The sequence below is a fragment of the Staurois parvus genome, unplaced genomic scaffold, assembly GCF_062004578.1.
Source record: "Staurois parvus isolate SC_StPar_1 unplaced genomic scaffold, SC_StPar_1.0 ptg000668l, whole genome shotgun sequence".
Taxonomy (NCBI): domain Eukaryota; kingdom Metazoa; phylum Chordata; class Amphibia; order Anura; family Ranidae; genus Staurois; species Staurois parvus.
The window spans coordinates 1,104,381-1,123,706 of NW_028318464.1; the positions used below are offsets into that span (position 1 = coordinate 1,104,381).

The window sequence follows — 19,326 nt, forward strand, 5'->3', positions numbered from 1 at the left end:
CAGCGTCCTGATCACCGCCATACCCCATACCAGCGTCCTGATCACCGCCATACCCCATACCAGCGTCCTGATCACCGCCATACCCCATACCAGCGTCCTGATCACCGCCATACCCCATACCAGCGTCCTGATCACCGCCATACCCCATAGCAGGGTTTTGATCACCGCCATGCCCTATATCAGCATCCTGATCACAGCCATAACCCATACCAGTGTCCTGAGCCCCGCCATACCCCATACCAGCGTCCTGATCATCGCCGTACCCCATATCAGCGTTCTGATCACCACCATACCCCCAAAGAAGTGTTTTGATCACTGCCATACCCCATACCAGCGTTCTGATCACCACCATACCCCATAGCAGGGTTTTGATCACTGCCATACCCTATATCAGCATCCTGATCACAGCCATAACCCATACCAGTGTCCTGAGCCCCGCCATACCCCATACCAGCGTCCTGATCATCGCCATACCCCATATCAGCGTTCTGATCACCACCATACCCCATACCAGGGTTTTGATCACTGCCATACCCTATATCAGCATCCTGATCACAGCCATATCCCAATACCAGCATCCTGATCACAGCCATATCCCAATACCAGCATCCTGATCATCCCAATACCAGCATCCTGATCACCCCCATACTCCATAACAGCATCCTGGCTATTGCCATAGCAGCATCCGGATCACCGCCATACCTCATGCTAATGTTCTGATCACCACCATGCCAGCATCCTGATCACTGCCATATGCCATACCAGCGTCCGTTACAGTGTTGAATGACTGAGTAATTGTCAAAGTGTGATAGTGCTGAAAGCCGAAAATTGGCCTGGACTGCAAGAGGGGTAAAAGTGTCCAGACTTGAAGTGGTTGATCACCACTGGGTGTTTTTTTGCTAAGCAATCCAAAAAGACCAAAAATTTTGAAGAATAATTTTTCTCCTTCACTGATGTGCGTTGACGAGGCTGCACTGATAGGCAGTACTAATGAGGTGGAATTGGTGGGAATTAAAAGGCACTGATATGCAGCACTGCTGGGAACAGGTGGGCTCTTGATACTGCACTGATAACAAATGTTTTACCTTTTATTTTTATTTTAAATTGTATGGGTCATTTTGCAAAGTGAGGGTTTACATATACTTTAGGCTGGCCATACACTCTTCGGAATTCAGTCAGTAGAAGACGTTCAGTGGGTGGCCACCTCCCACCCAGAATCCCTCAAATGAGAAATCAAAGGAATCAGGTTGAAAATTGTCGGCCAAACAGCAGGTGCAACCACATACAACTGCTATTTAGATATTGTGACGGCTGGCAATATCGGCTGTCAAAATACAATAGCTGCAGTAGGGGAGGCATCCGTCCATGCTGTGTAGTATAGATGGAGGAAATCTGTTTGTTTTTTTCAGTTATGTGTGAATAGCCAGCTTTAGCCTCTTAGCAACAGGCCAATGTGTTCACCTGTTCAAGCACCAATCTATTCTTGGCCTAAAGCAGCATCTTCCACAAAAGCTTGAAAATAAGCAGGAGGGAAGGTCAGCTATGGCAGCCTCCATACTTACTCAGGAAAACTGGTGACCTTGAGTGTGCTCAGACTAAGATGCAAGCCTACGTGTGCATGAAGCTATCAACTGTACAGGCCAATCACCTGTGACTGGAGGAATTTTCTGCGCTGCAGCCGCAAGTATAAGCGACCCTTGGGCTCAGATCCTAGTCTGAACACGTCCAAGCTCATCATTATTTAGGATAGATTTTCTTTAAAAGGAATGTATATACTTTTTCTTGCATAGACCCTTACATGTACATTGGGCAGTTATATTTTTTCATTACACATGCAGACTGCTTCCTGCTTAAGCGCTGATAGGGTTTACATCTCTGGCTTTAAAAAAAAAAAAAAAAATACATGAGAACAAGCATGTAAAGTCAACATGACCTTAAAGAAGAACTCCAAGCAAAATGTTTATTTTCCCATGCAGTGGAGCTGTGCCCACCTTGCATGGATTAACTGCTCGTTTTGTTCAGGGGAGCAAGGAAAAGCTATATTTACCCCATCATTCAAACTTGCAGAAAACAGAGCCCCTCACATCCAGAGGTGAAGCGTTCTTGCGGTCTTCACGTCCAGAGGTAGTCTATGGGAGTAATGACATCAAGAACAATCCATTCACAAGACTGTTAGCATTAGGGTGAGCAGAAGCAGCGGGGACCAGCCTTGTGCTCGGAGGATCAGCAAATTAGGTAAGTATCTCCACTCTGCAATCCCCTAGACAAAAAAACGAGCAGTTAACCCACGCAGTTCCGGCACAACCCCACTGCATGGGAAAATAAAAAGCTTGCCAAAAGCTCTTCTTTAAAGATAAACTCTACAATAATAATGCAAAAAACACTCAATCACTGAAAACCCACACTTTACCTTTAAGTTAAGCAGTGCCTTTTGATGCAGTTACAATATTTTCACTCTAAGCTACTGTTTATTGATTGTACTTACCTACCAGATATGCCAAAAACAAGTGGATTTATTGCCATTTTAGACAGAAAGGAAGTGGTCACATGGCAGGCACTATACCAGTGGCCTTAGAAAGTCAAGGTAATGACACCAGAAATATTACTTCCTGTTGAGAATATTTCAGGACTCTGGGAACAGGTAGCTTACTTACAGAACTGTGTGTCCTTAGCACACAGATAATGTGGAAACCGGATAAGGGATTAATTAGAAGGCACCGTCCTGCTCACACTTTCATTGGATCCTATCAATGGTTAACTAAAACTGCACCATCTGACTGTATTATCACAGCTACTGAAAAAAAAAAAAAAGTCAAGTTTCATCACTACAGGTGTTCTACAGAAAATGAGAATCATCTTGGGTGTTTCAGTACTGGAAACAACAAGCATACAATCAATGACAATTTTAGAGAGCTATATGGAAACGCCAATAAGTAGGCGTGAGTGAAATCAGTGCAAGGTGAGTGAATGACAAGTCTTCGCTTCCATCTTCCATGTGTGAATAATGCGGCAATTCCAGAAGGGGATTGATGGAGCACACAGAGGTGAGTATACTGTACATTTAAAAATGATCTACTGCTGTACAGTGTCTCTCTAGGCATCATCTGGTGCCACTGACCTGCACCTCACACTTTCCATGTCCTGGTGGGTCAAAACAAATCAGGATTTTCAATAAGCAGGCTGGAAATCTAGGGTAACAGAGCAAAGAACAACAATACAGAAAGATTTATCCTTAACCCAGTGCTCCCCTCTATGGACAGCTGACCTCTAAAGTCAAAGAGGAGTCAACTTGCAATTTAGTTATTTCAGCCATTCTCAAATATGAAACAGATATGTATGCAATCGCTCTGTTTTTGTTTCTACTATAGAAAGCCAGTGTAAAGAGGTACAAAAACAAAGTGCTATGAATTAGTAAAGTGTCTGTAGATTTGAATTGGCTGGTTTGGGAAAGGCCTATGAAGGATCTGCAGACACTGCCAAAAATGTAATTTTCAGATTGACAAATCTGATTCTTTGTTCTATTTCCCTAGGAAATAAACAAAACCTGATTGGCCAGTACGGGTATTTTTTTTCTTTTTCCTTTAGTCTTGATAAGCTCCATAACCTGATGAACAAGGAACATTTATAGATGCCACCATAAGCACTTGCACACTTCAGTACACAAACAATGATATACTATACCATATATCGCATAAAAGCTATCCGTGCAATAAAACAAAAAAGGGGCAATGCAAATCTTTACATAATGGGACTACCAGCATGTTGGGAAAGTTAACATTTACAGTTATCAGCAGTCAGTACAGTAATGAGAGGACTGGTTTTAAGCGCCTCAGTTTTTTTTATCTTGCTATTTAACTAGAAGGAGAGGCCCTGTACCCTGGAGCAACAGCTTACAAGCTCACTCAGTGAATTTTGTTTCCTAGAACAGAGTTAAAGCATGACGAACATAAAGAAATGAAACGGCAACAACATTAATTTGGACAAATATGCATGAACATACACAATGAACAATACCATTCTAGTTGTTCATGTTTTCAAATAAAAATGTTTTAAATTTGGCAAAATTTAAAGATAACCCACAATTAAAAATAATCCTTTAGGGCCTGTGTGGGCATGCATTGATGGGCATCAGTTTGAGATGCTTCTGCAATCATTCAGAATTATTGACAGGTGAATTTCACCTACAGTTTATTCCCTTCTAACCTGCATTTGACCCATTTTTAGCAGGTTTTGAATTCCTACAGACTTGAATGGAAATACAAAACTCATTTGAAACTAACAAAAGCCTGTTGACACAGGCCCTAAAAGAGACCCTGTCGCAAGGCTATCCATTTCATTACCAATCTTCCCATAAGATCATATGTGCATATATTGGATATTATACATGTTATTTAACTGTAAACATCTCTTTTGTGTAGAAACTGTGAACACTGCTATCTTGGGATGTGAATGTCAGCAGAAGCAGCACAAGACTTCACGGGACTGAGATTGAGCTCTGCAGTCACTTTTGCAGTAGTAGTTTTCTTATTCCGGGTCACAATCTTGCCCAATGTCCTTTTGTCTCTTTCATTCAGTTGACCATGTTGATTGTGCTTATCTTTACGAGACAACCTTTTCCTGTAAACTATACATGCCATCCTAACCTTTAATACTGTACCCCAAGACACCGCAAATTGGCAACTACAGTCACAGAGCCACCAGCTAAGCAGGCACCAACAATTTACCCTCTTTGAAGCTCAGTACGGAAGCATGACTCTGTATTATTATTATACAGTATTTAGATAGCACCAAATGGTTTGCTCAGAACTGTATTACTACCAGTGCACAGTGAATGACAAAAGCAAGACTTCCCACCTCTTAGCTAGGTGTCTCATCACACAGTGGAAGCAAAAGAATGTTTTCCGCTTTCAATGCAAAACATGCCGTCACACCTGCAAATCAAGTAGCGTTTCCCTTTTTTTTTGTCTAACCTCTGTACTTGCTGTGAAGTTCTGGCTAGGAGAGTTCAACTTTTGCTTGCTGTACAGTAGAGGAACTCTAGGCACATAATACTTTGACTATGACAAACATTCCAGAGACTCTATAGACAGCTGTGTTTACAGTTCTCCCATTGCACAGTTTGAATTTTCTCTCCTGAATTTGTTGCAAGCATGCTATAATCTCCTCCTGTATAATTAAGTCCTGGATAAAGTGCAAACAGCCTCATTTGTGGACCCCTGAAGAACTGAGTTGCAGGAGTTCCAGAAGATTAGAACATTGAATTCAATGCTATGATCCTCTCAGCTGATCACACACACACACCGTAAGGACAGGGCTATCCACTAAAGTGCAGCCTGATACCACCTGGTTTTTCCTTCTGTTTATGGAAAACATTTATTTTTAATATTTCCAACATCCTTTAGAATTTGTTACTGTAATAAAATAATGAAGATACACATAGCACAGATAAATAACTTCACCCATTGTCCATGACCAAAAATTATATATGCTAAATGAAACTAAGTTAAAGGTAATAAGTGCAAAGCTGTGACGTTTCATCAGGTTGACTGGAATGCAGGGGTCAGGTCACCTCACAAAAAAGTTTTTTTTTGCCATTTTTTTTTTTTTTTAAAAAAAGAAAGGCGCACAGAAGTCATGTTCTTTGAAATTGCAAGGTACAAAGCTGCTCTGGGATTTTTCACTTCACAGGATTACTTCAACACATTTTGGTGACAGATGTTTTAAAGTAATTTTTGTTACATAGCATTCCTATGGGAACCCTTCAGAAGATTGTTACTGGGTCCGGAGAGAAGACTAGAGTCCTAATTGCACTGTTCTTTTATCAACGTTGTGACTAGCACAGAGTTGATGAAAAGTTGTCAAGTGTCTAATAGCAATAAAATGCTCAGTACTGATATAAAAGGACCAAAAAAGCACAGAAAAGTCACAGATTTCCTCCACACCAAGTCGGGTATAAAGAAATTCTGATACACACTTGCAGCACCTCAAAGTAATGCCATTGCATCCAAAAACTATGACATTTTGATGCGCAGAGCTCTGCCACTTTCCATTAGATTTCCTTTAAGACAAAATTGACGAATCTTTGCCCATTCACACAAGCACTGCAGCCCATATACAGAGAACAAGACGCTTTCTTTCTGCATCCCTAGGTGAGTGCAGGCAGTCCATGCATGCCTATTAGGAGGCAGTGGTTGTATCTCTCCTAATATGATAAACGTATGGCCAGAACAAAGACAGTGAGCACTGACCGGTACGTTTAAAAGGAAACCTGTCAATAAAGAAATAGGGCAGCTGCAACTGCCAACCTACTTTTATAATTATAAGCTTTAGGTCTCTCATCACCCAAGCTTCACTATTCTTAAAAGGTGCTTCCCTAGTATTCAGCCACTGAAAAAATGCATTCTTCTTCCATGTCCATCACATAGGAAGAAGTAAAGTAAGGATGTGTGTGACACCCTTAGAGCTTGTCATCAATGCTTGGGGCCATATTACTATCCCTACAGGTGTCAAAAGTACTTTGGCGAAAGCTACATTCAAACATACAAAATAAATAAATAGAAAGGAACCAAATCAGTACTGTAGCTTTTACAGTGCAGTCATTCCCAAACATCACACACCTTCTACCATTGTTTAGTGCTGAATCCCCATCAAGGTTGTCAGTATCTACTACAAGGCCATACCAAAAAGACATGAATGGTAAGGTCTCAACGTTCTAGGTAGTAGCATTTCCTTCTGTGTTTGGGTTCTCTAAGCCTACACCATAAAACCAAACCTCAAGCAGGTTTATCTGATAAGGCAAGTTTTACAGCACTGTAACCCACTGCAATCTATCAAAAATGTAAACAGAAGTATGGAATCAGAAAAAAAAAAAACAAAAACAAAAAACAAACAACAGCAATCATACTCACAAAGATGACTGCTGCACCAATCCCAGCTGCACCACCAGCTCTACACCGAGAAGAGCAAAGACTGCTGACTGCTTAGTTCTTGGTCCTCAGTGAGCAAAGAGTTGGTGATGACAGTCTTCAGCTCCCCCCCTCCAGTGCTCACCAGAGCACCAGGCTGTAGAGGGAATGTGAGGGGCTGGTTCAGGCTCTGGCTTCTCACTGAGAGGCTGAGCTAGTTGCTGGTCCAGTCATCTGGATGGATCCAGACATTAAAGTCAGGATCTCTTAAATTCTGGACTGGCTCAGTGACATCAGCCGACAGCAGGCTTCAGCTGAAAAAGGATCACAGGAGTGCTCTCCTGTGACCCACAGGAGAAGTATATTCAAAAGAGCTTTGGCCATACTTCTCCTTTAATACGGTTTAAAGTACTGTAACTTTCAGATCTGCTCATAATAAACAGCTGAAAAATAATAAAGCATAAAGCCACTTAACGTCTTTCGTCTCACTCCAATCTCTATATAATAGCCATTTTCAGCACAAAAACGTCTTTGCATTGCAGAGTGGCAGCTAATCACTGAATATCAGAACGATAAGCTAAAGAGATCTAATATCTTAGAGAGAACAAGAAAGTCACTGTTTGTCTATGGGAAAAGAGCATCTATATGAGCAAAAAAAATAAAGCCAACCCTGCAGAGTATTAGCTTACTCATTTTTTAAAAGGCTATTTATAGGAGAGCCGAAGGTCTGCCAGGAAACACTTCTAGACGTTCATTATTCAATGTCATTGCCAAGGTATTGCCTGAATACAGCCTAGGCAAGAATAACTGATGGGGTAGGGGGCATTAAACTTTTACAATATAGAAGCAGGTAAACCTAAGCATTGCACTTGTGATGGCTTGTTCCATGGCATAAAGTATAAAAAAGGAAAAGTGGAAAAAGAATGTTTGTGGATATAAGCTGCAGTAAGACCAGTGCTGCCGGCAGCATATAGTTATTGCATGGAATTTTACAAAACGGATTTTGATTCATTGTAATGGAATTCAATAGCAACGGGCTAGGGCTGCTTAGAGAATGGAGAAGTGGAGGCTGAATCATATGGAAGGGGACACTATGCCAACTGCACAGCTGTTCAACTGGGACTAGGTCCATACCGGCCAGGAATGAGAACATTATTATATCATAGGTGGGAACAGCTGGAGAGTAAAGTGTGACTTTTATAGCAAACAAAGGACCTTTTAATATAAACTAAAGAACTTTCTGTGTTACCTACAGCAACCAAATGCTTGTGTCCCATAAAGCTAAAAGGGAAAGTCTAACTAGCCATCTTAGGGCAACAGACAGTTCTGTATTCTCTGTGTTTTTCCTCTTTTCAGATAAGATAAGCAAAGCCAGGCTGAACAGTTTATTTATAGCTATATACACAGTGGAATTACATACAGTGGGAAAAATAAGTATTGAACACGTCACCATTTTTCTAGGCAAACATGTATCTAAAGGTAATATTGACATGAAATTTTCACCACATGTCAGTAACAACCAATGCAATCCATATATACAAAGAAACCAAAACAGATACATTCAGACATTTTCAGAAAGTTGTGTGTTCTAAACTAGGATGACACAGGGAAAAAGTATTGAACACATGAAGAAAGGTGCAAAAAGGCATGGAAAGCAATTCTGCCCGTTGTCAGTGCAAATTAAGATCAGCTGGTTCAGTCTCAAGTGATGGCCTATAAAAATGTGTCCCATTACCAAGGTGTCACAAAAAAAGCAAAGAGCTCTCTCAAAACCTTCACAACCTTATGGCATTGGTTACAGAAGGCTTTCTAAACTTCTGAATGTTCCAGTGAGCACTGTTGGGACCACAATCCGGAAGTGCAAAGAACATAATTTCAGCATAAATCGGCCACAACCAAATGCTCCTAGCAAGATTTGAAAGAGGAGTAAAAAAAAAATTATCAGAAGAGTTGTCCAAGAGCCACGGATCACTTGTGGAGAGCTTCAGAAAGACCTCGAAATAGCAGGTACAATTGTTTCAAACAAAACAATTAATGCACGCAGCTGCCATGGTTTGTATGCACGCTCACCATGCAAGACTCCATTGCTGAAGAAAAAGCATTCTGAAGCTTGTTTAAAAGGTTTGCTACACAACATTTAGACAAGCCTGTGAAATTCTGGGAAAATATAGTCTGGTTAGATGAGACCAAAATTGAACTCTTTGGATGCCATAATACACATCAAGTTTGGAGGTCAAATGGCACAGTTCATCACCCCAAAAACACCATCCTCCCAACAGTGAAGTTTGGAGGTGGGAACATCATGATGTGGGGCTGTTTTTCAGCATACGGTACTGGCAAATTTCATGACATTGAAGAAAGGCTGCATGGAAAAATGCACCAAGACATTCTTGATAAAATCTCCTGCCATCTACCAGGATGATGAAGATGAAATGAGTGAGGACATTTCAACAAGACAATGATCCAAAACACAAAGACAAGGAAACTCCCAATTGGTTTCAAAGAAAGAAAATAAAGCTAATAAAATGGACCAATCACCTGACTTGAATGCAATAGAAAATCTATGGAAATAACTAAATATCAGAGTTCATAGAAACCCATGGAACCTTCAAGATTTGAAGACTGTTTGTGTGGAAGAATGGGCCAAAATCACACCTGAGCAATGCATGTGACTAGTTTTGCCATAAAGAAGGTGTCTTGTAGCTGTTGTTACCAACAAAGGATTTTGTACGAAGTATGAAATAAATTTCAGTTAACTTGTTCTATACTTTTTTCCGGTGTCATTCCATTTTATTACGCATAACTGAACTTATTTGTTTTGGTTTCTTGTATGTAAGGATTGCATGGGTTGTTACCGACATGTGATACAAATGTCATGTCAATAGCACGTTTAGAAATATATTTACCGAGAAAAATGGTGACGTGTTCAATACTTATTTTACCTGCTGCATAATGGAGCTGTCTTGGTGATTTAATTTAGCCAGTCCTGAGATTTAAATATTCCTGCCAGACAATACAGTAAGGCTGGTGACCTGACTTAACCCTGATGAAGTTAAGCAACAAAGCTTTGTCACCACCCCACCCAGAGAGTGGTCATTGGAGGAGTAGCACACTAATGAGCTCATCCCTCTGCTCACTTCTCTCTCATGGTCCTTGTCAGCGTATTTGCACAAGTGATACTTGACTGGTTCCCAGTGCACAATTACACCAAAGTACAACTGTTAAAAAAAATACAGCCATGCCTTACTGATGGCTCATTAGTTATAGATTACTATAATGCTGCAGAGATAGGATAGCTGGCAGGACTGTTAACTGTGGTTACTGTAGAATTTCCATGACAGAGGACATCCACACAACCCTACTAATGAGCCATGCTTACAAACGTCAATGACAACTGGGCTTTAAAGAATATGTGGACTTTTAGACAAAAAGTAGACCTTTTTTTGCCCTTGTGTCCTCAGCTAATCGATCCCTCTATTCCATCCCACTCCACAGATGCATACTTACAAAGATACCACAACAATTCCAGAAGTGGTTTACATACCATGCTCCAAGTTCTCTTGTCTCCTGCCCATGAAGTACAGCCCCACAGAAATCTATGAGCTGGGAGCTGGAGGTGAACAAGCTCCATAAAATTCTATGGGGCTCTACTGTCCTGGCAGGAGACAAGACTCCTGACGTGGGATGTAAACAATCCTGTGGGACCATGGGTGTCTCAGCATCTGCAGAGGGGAAAAGGTGGGATTAGTTAGGTCAGTAGAAGGGGCAAAAAGTATAATTGCCCTTGGAAAGTAAACTTATCTTGCAGAAGCTCTGCCTACCCCCCCCCCCCCCCTTCAGTTTTCATAAATCAGAATTGTATGCTACGTAACACAGCCCTATTTCTCCATTGACATTTAACGAAACCTGTGCAGAAAGATATATGGAGAATGCAAATGCTATCTTTCTGAAAATGCCAGTTGCCTGGCTATAGTTCTGATATTCTGGCTTTATTACTTTCTGAATCAGTGACCTGGAACAAGTAGGCAAATTAGAACTGTCGGAATTCCTGCACTCTCATTCTGGGTTTGTATCCCAGAATGTATAATAGACAGAGATTCAGCATAATACTTAAAGAAGTAGCATTTTCAGAAGGAGAGGTCAGCCTCCAAATTTTCTCTGCACAGGATTCCGTTAAATTCTAAATCCAATTACTAAAAACTCAGAAAAGCTTTAAAAGTAGAACACTAATAGTTTTTCAATTATTTTTGGGTTCTCCCCACCCTTTTCTCCTGCAATGAAAGAAAAAAATTTGCCATGCTCCGTTTACTCTTCCCATACTGTCCCCAGTTTCCTCCTCCATCTATCAACACGGATCCTCTTTAGGTTCAATGACAGCCAGCATCATTCTACCCATTTCCTGTGGTCCTAGCCTGTCATTGACACACCCCTTGAGGTGCGTCATTACAAAGCCTGGGGTCCCCATACTCCTGGACTGAGCGCCAGTCAGTCAAAGAAAGCCGGTACCCTTGCTGCTGCTGAGAGAGATGGAAGGGTCCTAAGATTAGTGGACCAGCTAAAAGACTGGAATAAAAAAGTATGCATTTGGACAAATGTTAATTTTCAATATCTTTAAATCTGCAGCTTTCATGAAAAAGAAAGCAGTAGTGTGACCCATAGGCTCCCATGTCCCTGCCGTTGTTAGCGTTTCCTCCTCATCCCTGCAGCAGCTGCTCAATTACATAGGAAAGCCGCAGCATCTTGTTACCAAACTGGAAAAGACTGAAAAGAGGTAAGCACACAGTTTTGTTTTTTTTATAGTGCAGTAGGCAGTGCATACTTCCCATGATCACATATGACCATGGAGCAGGTATTAAATACAATACTGTGAGGTGCAGTACATACCCAGAATGGTCACACACAAAATAAATAAATATATACACACACACACATATATATATATATATATATACACACACACAGACACGCTTCTAAAGCAATGCTCAGTTAGCCTTTCCTAGTCTAGCACACAGTTAAAGCAGCCTTAATCTGCCTCACTTGTGTGATAAAACCTATATTTGGACAGAATGTTGAGTCAGTCATTTCCTCTTCTTGGCATTGCTAGCATTCTGAGAAGGACACTCATTTCCAGATAAGGGTCATTGGGAAAAATGCAGCAATACAAGAAGATTCTCAACTCACAAGTTTTTCCAATGGCAAAAAAAAAAAAAAAAAAAAAGTTAAAAAAGGAGGAACATGAAACCTGTGCTGTGCATGCCGCATCACCAGGTGATATATTTCACAGTTGTACAATGCAATGTAATCTAAAAGTTATAAAGATAACAAAAACATTGCATGAAGACAATAAAAATCTAGTTAGCACATATGTGAAGTCAAAACATAAAACCATCATGGTGGATTGTTTGCTATGGTATCCTGCCCATTTTAATGTCCTTAAAATGCCCAAGAACAAAAATGTAATACATTGCAACTTACTAGTCCTTGGATGTGGTAACTACTTTCATTTGCTAAAGGCCAGAGTACGTAAATTGCATATTATCTGAAAACACAAAGAAAACACATTGATTCTGCCAGAAATCCTGAGTCCTTGCAACCTCCTGTGTACTTAAAGCTGTACAGTGGGAAAAGTAAATAGTCTAAACACCGGTCACGTGTATTCTTCATGAATCTTGGTGTGATTTGTGTATTTCTTCCAAATCTATGCAGCAATTAAGTGGGAAACTACCTGTGTGCAGGAGCTTCCCGTAATAATGACCAGTCGCTGCTGCTCTCTGCCCTTGTGCAGGGTGATCGGTCTTGTCTTCACCCCTCCTGTAGTTTTTTGTACAAAGCCTGTAGTAGGTGGACCTGCTAGGTTCCTCCCACAGCTCTGCTCTCTGCACATGATATCATTGCTACTTTTACAATTTATGTATTTGAGATTACAAAAAGGTATTTGGTTGGGATGCACCGAAATTTTGGTGGTTGAAAACACCATCAGCCATTGGCCGATATGAAAATAAGCACCAATACAGGCGCCGAAAATAACCCCGCCCCCTCACCGCCGCTGCTTCTTGGTAGTTCTCAGCCTTACTTGAGAACCACCAAACAATCCAGGTGCTCAGCATAGAGATAAGTGAAGGAAAGATGACCTCCACTCATCTCTATGCTCTTGGAGGACCGGAGCAACGTAGTTTTCGGTTGTACCTTGTAAACAAGGTTTTTTGTTTTTTTTAAAGCAGTAGATCAATGCTTTTTTGATCCAATACTTTACATTGTAGAGGAGAGATGTGGGGTCTTATTGACCCCAAATCTCTCCATAAAGAGGACCTGTCACTAATTATTTATATCACAAGGGATGCATGCATTCCTTGTGATAGGAATAAAAGTGATAAAAAAAAAAAAGTTTAAAGTGCCCCCGTGCTCGCACGTAGTGGTGAATGCATATGTAGGCCATGCCCACATATGTAAACAATGTTCAAAAGGTATTGCCACGAATGGCAGAGCAATAATTCTAGCATTAGACCTCCTCTTTAACTTTACACTGGTAACCTGTAGAAATTTTTAAAGCATCACCCATGGAAATTTTTAAGTACTGTAGTTTGACGCCATTCCAAGAGCATGCGTAATTTTAAAGCATGACATGTTGGGTGTCTTTTTAATTGGGGTAACATCATATTTTATGAAAAAATTGGGGTATATATTGTGTTTTTTTAATTATTAGAGTATTTTTTCCCCAAAAAAATTGCACTTGAAAAATATATATATGAATTTTTCAAAACTGTCCATTGTCCACCAGAACATTCATTTCAGTGCACAGAAGATAGATTTATATATCTGTTGTGGTTACTGATGAATACCTTTAAATGAAAGTTTGTATGCCAGGATTTCAACTTAAAAGGATAATTTCAACTTTTGACAAAAAATAATAAAATTCACATTTTTTTTGCAGGTAAAAAAAATTTTAATTTATTATTTCTGGTTGCAGGAGCCTGTAAAGCATTGCACCAGTGATCAGCAGATCGCTGGTGCCATGCAGGTTTCCTGCAGACCTCTCATATCTGCGTGCCCATACGGGATCATTAGATGAAAATAAAAGACAAAAAAAATTAAACTAATTCGCCCACCACATCCAAGGACTAATAAGCTGAAATACACTCACTGGCCACTTTATTAGGTACACCTGTTCAATTGCTTGGTAACACAAATTGCTGATCAGCCAATCACATAGCAGCATTTCAATGCGTCTAAGCATCTAGACGTGGTGAAGACGACTTGCTGAAGTTCAAACCAAGCATCAGAATGGGGAAGAAAGGGGATTTAAGTGACTTGGCATGGTTGTTGGTACCAGACGGCCTGGTCTGAGTATTTCAAAAACAGCTTATCTACAGATCACGCACAACCATCTCTAGGGTTTACAGAGAATGGTCCAAAAAAAAGAAAATATCCAGTGAGAGGCAGTTGTGTAGACGAAAATGCCTTGATAATGTCTGAGAAGAATGGGCAGACTAATTCGAGATGACAGAAAGGCAACAGTTACTAAACCACTCCTTATAACCAAGGTATGCAGAATAACATCTCTGAACACACAACACGTCAAACCTTGAAGCAGATGGGCTACAGCAGCAGAAGACCACAACGGTGCCACTCCTGTCAGCTAAGAAAAGGAAATTTGCACAGGCTCACCAAAAATTAGACAATAGAAAAAAAGCGTTGCCTGGTCTGATGAGTCTAGATTTCAGCTGCAATAGTCACATGGTAGGGTCAGAATTTGGAGTAAACAACATGAAAGCATGGATCCATCCAGCCTTGTATAAACGGTTCAGGCTGGTGGTGTAATGGTGTGGGGGATATTTTCTTGGCACACTTTGGGCCCCTTAGTACCAATTGAGAATCATTTAAATGCTATGGCCTACCTAAGTATTTTTGCTGACCGTATTCATCCCTTTATGACTACAGTGTACCTATCTTCTGAAGGCTACTTCCAGCTGGATAATGCACCAAGTCACAAAAAAAACAAATCATCTCAAACTGGTTTCTTGAACATGACAATGAGTTCACTGTACTCCAATGGCCTCCACAGTCACCAGATCTCAATCCCATAGAGCACCTTTGGGATGTGGTGCAAGAGATTTGCATCATGGATGCGCAGCCGACAAATCTGCAGCAACTGCGTGATGCTATCATGTCAATATGGACCGAAATCTCCAAGGAATGTTTCCAACAGCTTGTGGAATCTATGCCGCGAAGAATTAGGGCAGTTCTGAAAGGGGCTCCAACTTGATACTAGCAAGGTGTACATAATAAAGTGGCCGGTGAGTATATATTTAGGTTTACTTTGGGTTAAAACTAAATACATATGGATGGACTAACATTTTCCTCTAATTTAGCGCATATTGCATTGCATTGTATACTTTAACCACTTCCCGACCGGCCGTTGCATATAAACGGCCGGACGGTGGCAGTACAGGGTCGGGTGGCCGTTTATGAACGGCCTCCCCGCACCCTGCTTGTGCGCGCTCCCTGGGAGCGCGCAGCACCACGATCCGGTGCCCGCTGTGTCCTCCGGACACAGTGAAACACCGATCGTCGGACGGGACCTCTGTACGAGGTCCCGATCATGTGATCACTGATTGGCCAATCAGTGATCACATGCAAAGTAGTAAGCAAGATGTCACTTGTGACATCATTCCTTACTACGTGTGAAATCTGTGAATGATCACAGAGGTCACATGGTACAAGGCTATTCACAACAGCCTTGTACCATGTGACAAGCTCTGACCAATCACAGCTCACTCTGTATTTCTCAATGAGTGCAGGAATGCACACAGAGAGAAAGAGAAATGATTGCCTTTACATCCTATATGGGTGTAAAAGCAATCATTGTAAAAAAAAAAAAATCTTCATCACCCTCCACAAGTAGTACAGTGTCACCATGGTGACACTGTACTGCTAGGGTGACAGTATGTAAAAAAAATAAATAAATAAAAAAATAATAATATAAAAAAATAAAATAAAAATGTAAAAAAAATGTTTAAAAATTATAATTTTTGGTTATAAACTATTTTTTTTTGTTTTTTTTTACTAAAAAGATAATGAAATACATTTTGGCAAAGATTTATGATGAAATATTATTTATTTGCAAAATTTTATAAAAAAAAACACTTTTGTTCAAAATTTTTGGACTTTTTCATTTACATAGCAAAAAAAATAGAAATCCCAGCAGTGAATAAATACCACCAAAATAAAGCTTTATCTGTCGCAAAAAAATGGTAAAAAATTAATTTGGGTACAGTGTTGCATGACCGCGCAATTGTCATTCAAAGTGTGATAGCGCTGAAAGCTGAAAATTGCCCTGGTCAGGAAGGGGGTAAAAGTGTCCGGTCTGGAAGTGGTTAAAGCAGCTCCAGCATGTCACATTTTTAGTGCTAAAGCCTAAGATTGGTCAAAACATGTTTTTAGAAATCAGCACAATGAATGAAAAAATTTTTTTATATACAAGTAATTTTGGATAGAGTAAGGAAGGGTTATAACCCCTGTAGGATTTTTTTTCCCATTGAGGAGATTTACCTTCACAACCTGTTTCATATCCAAAACAGGAAGTGAGAGAAAATCCCTGAAAATAAAGAGCATTCCTTGGGGACCCCCAGGTCACCAGAACTAATGTCCTCACTGGAACATATCCCCTCTGCTTTTCTGGGGACAACCCAAGATGTTTTTCACTTTCAATGGCAATGGTGAACAGAACAAATAGAGAGGGCAAATCTCTTTAAAACAGAAGCAGATTTAGCAATGAAAACTAACAGGCATTCTAGTCCCTTTTCACTTTATCCAAAACTATAAAAAAAAAAAAAAAGTTTTGCCTTAAGGCTGACCATCAACTATACAATTTTCTGTCCAATTTCCTTTAGATTTATCTTAAACTATGTAGTACAAGGGCCTGCCTAATTGGATACAATTGAAATTGTTTTTCAGGTTTGACCTCATATTATATGGTTTTTGGTAAGTCTAAAGCAATTTTTCAATGTATGGCCAGCCTTAGTTATACTTCAAAGTGGTTGTACACCCTTACATTTACCTAGCGAAGAAACTGGCCTCAGGCAATGCACAGAGATAAATCAATCCTACATAAGTTGTACCGTTTATCTAAATATATTCTTCTCTACATCCTTTCAAAGTGCTGAATTTATAAAGCTTGCCTGACAGCTCAAAAAAAAGGGGTGTGGCTGAAGCTACACTCTGCAGAGCTCAGTGAGGAGAGCTCTGAGAGCTAATTGGAGGAAAGAGAGACACACCCCTCCACACAGCAACAGAGCTGAGGATAGCAATATTCTGGAGCTCCCTCCCGTTACCATTTTTCTCTTGGTGTCAGATGTGATTCATGCTGATAGCAGGAGGAACAAAGTAGCACACAGAAATGACACTGAGTGCTCTGGACTGAGACAAGTACACACTATAGAGAGATAGGTTTTGTTCATATTTCATGTCTGAGGTTTACAACCACTGTAAATCAAAAATTCTCTTTTAAAGTGGAACTTTAGGGGAAGAGAAAAAAACCCATGGGTGAACAGGCAGGATTTTCAGTGCAGAAGAGACATGCTATGGTTCTTCCGCATTAAAGTTACTTACCTGCATGTCCCCCACTATACAGTGAGCTGCACATGCGCAGCTCATTGTACAACTTCGGCAATGCTGAGTTGACTGAATGCGCATGTGCGGGAGTGACGTCATCTCAGCCTGGCCAGTGACAGCAGCCAACAATCAATAACTGGCCTGAAGATTTCAAAAGCCATTGGGGTGCTCTGAGATGCCAAGGCAAGCATAGTTCTGCTTTAAAAAAAGAACAATGCAGCCACCACATCTAAGAACCGCTATGATGCAACATGTCACATTTTTGCGTTTAATTTCACTTTTTCTAGAATTCTGGCTTTGTTAGCCGTTGATGAAAACCATCAGCATCACAACTTGCTGTAAAGTTCCCGGCCACACTCTCCTCATCAAATAACCCTTCAAGAAATACATTTAACACAAAACAAAATATTTTGGCCTCCCAAACTTCTGCTGCAAATATTTACAATGACAACAAAAAAGGAGCGGTGGCATCCATCTGTGGAAGAGATGGGACTGAGATTCTTGAGGAGGGGGCGGCAGTAATTGACAATCCAGAAGCTCATTCAGTTCCTGAATAGCCATAATCCTAGACTCTGGCCCCCACAACCATTCACTTTACCCCCCACCCCCGCTGACATTGGAGCCCGCCTGCAACAAGTAACTGTCCATGAGGGTGACGTCACCCGAAAAGTCAATAGCCCTTTGTTATGACTTGGAGCGAGGAAGAGGGGGTGAAGACTGCGCCGCCTCAAGGAGATCCCTGAATAAAATAAATAGGAATGGCCGGGAGGAAGACTTCTAAAAAGCAGAGAGAGCTGTGATTGAGGGGGGGGGGGGGGGGGGAAGAGGAATCCACAAGGAGTGAGAGGAGGGGGGGAGGCGCAGTGCTGTCTGCAGTCTACGTGGCATTTCCAGGAGGCAAAGGCAGGGGCGCTGCAGACTGGGGGCACATCCATCACCCCTCCTGGGGCTATTAACCCCCACTTTCCTCTCTTTAACCCTTTGAACGCCAAAACAAAAAACCCCGCAAGCCACTTTTGCAGCTCCTGGGCAAGTCAGACCATGAAAAAAAAGGCAAACTAAAAAAAAAAATAAAAAAAACTTATTGATGAAGCAAAGTGAAGCTGCAACCAATCAGATCCTTCCAATAATAAAACAATCATACAAATCTGATGACTACAGATCCAGATCACCCAAATCTACCCCAATCAGCAACAGGCTGCAATCAAGTGCCAGGGCAGCCAACTGCAGTTTTTCTTCTTCTTCTCCCAGGTCACGTGACCAGGCCAGGCATACCGGGAGCCGGGGTCCCGCACAGTCCAGCAGGAATGCGATGTCAGCTAAGCGTAGCGGTGCTTACCTGGGTGCGGTCGGGAGGGAAGCCGAGGCAGGGGATGGGAGGAGGAGGAAAGGGGTGACGGGGTGAAGAAAAAGCTGGGTAGCCCGGTGTCCGTCTTCCTCCGCCGTGGTGTCCCCGGGTCCACTGCAATCTCAGTGCGCAGATCTTCCACTGCCGGGCTGCAGCGCCATGCTGGAATGTGGGGAGGTGCGCCTGCGCAGAAGCGACCGGGCACAGGCGGCCCAGACGGCACCGCCCACTTCTCTCCTCACGGTGCTGGCAGGGAGATGCGAGTCACCCTCCTCCCTCCCTCCCCTGCTAGGAAAATCCACATTGACCCCCCACCCCCTTCACTGTGCAAATAGTTTCAGTTCATGGGAAACCCACACAGCCCCGGTATTGTGTGCACACTGGCAGACATACATTGCAGTCCCAGTCATCTTTCACAGAGGTGCCACTTCTCCCATCTCCCCAGACAAGATATGGGATTGT

At 41.5% G+C, this 19,326-nt stretch overlaps 1 protein-coding gene across 2 annotated transcripts in view; it reads right to left on the minus strand.

The window, feature by feature from the left end:
* LOC149447816 (fibronectin type-III domain-containing protein 3A-like) overlaps positions 1-19,049 on the minus strand; it is a 163,675-nt gene extending 144,626 nt beyond the window's left edge. For both annotated transcript variants that reach the window (XM_089651917.1, XM_089651916.1), the window contains exon 1: positions 18,856-19,049. The gene's annotated coding sequence lies outside the window, so the exon portion shown is untranslated. The remainder of the gene's footprint in view (positions 1-18,855) is intronic.
* Positions 19,050-19,326: the final 277 nt, after the last annotated feature.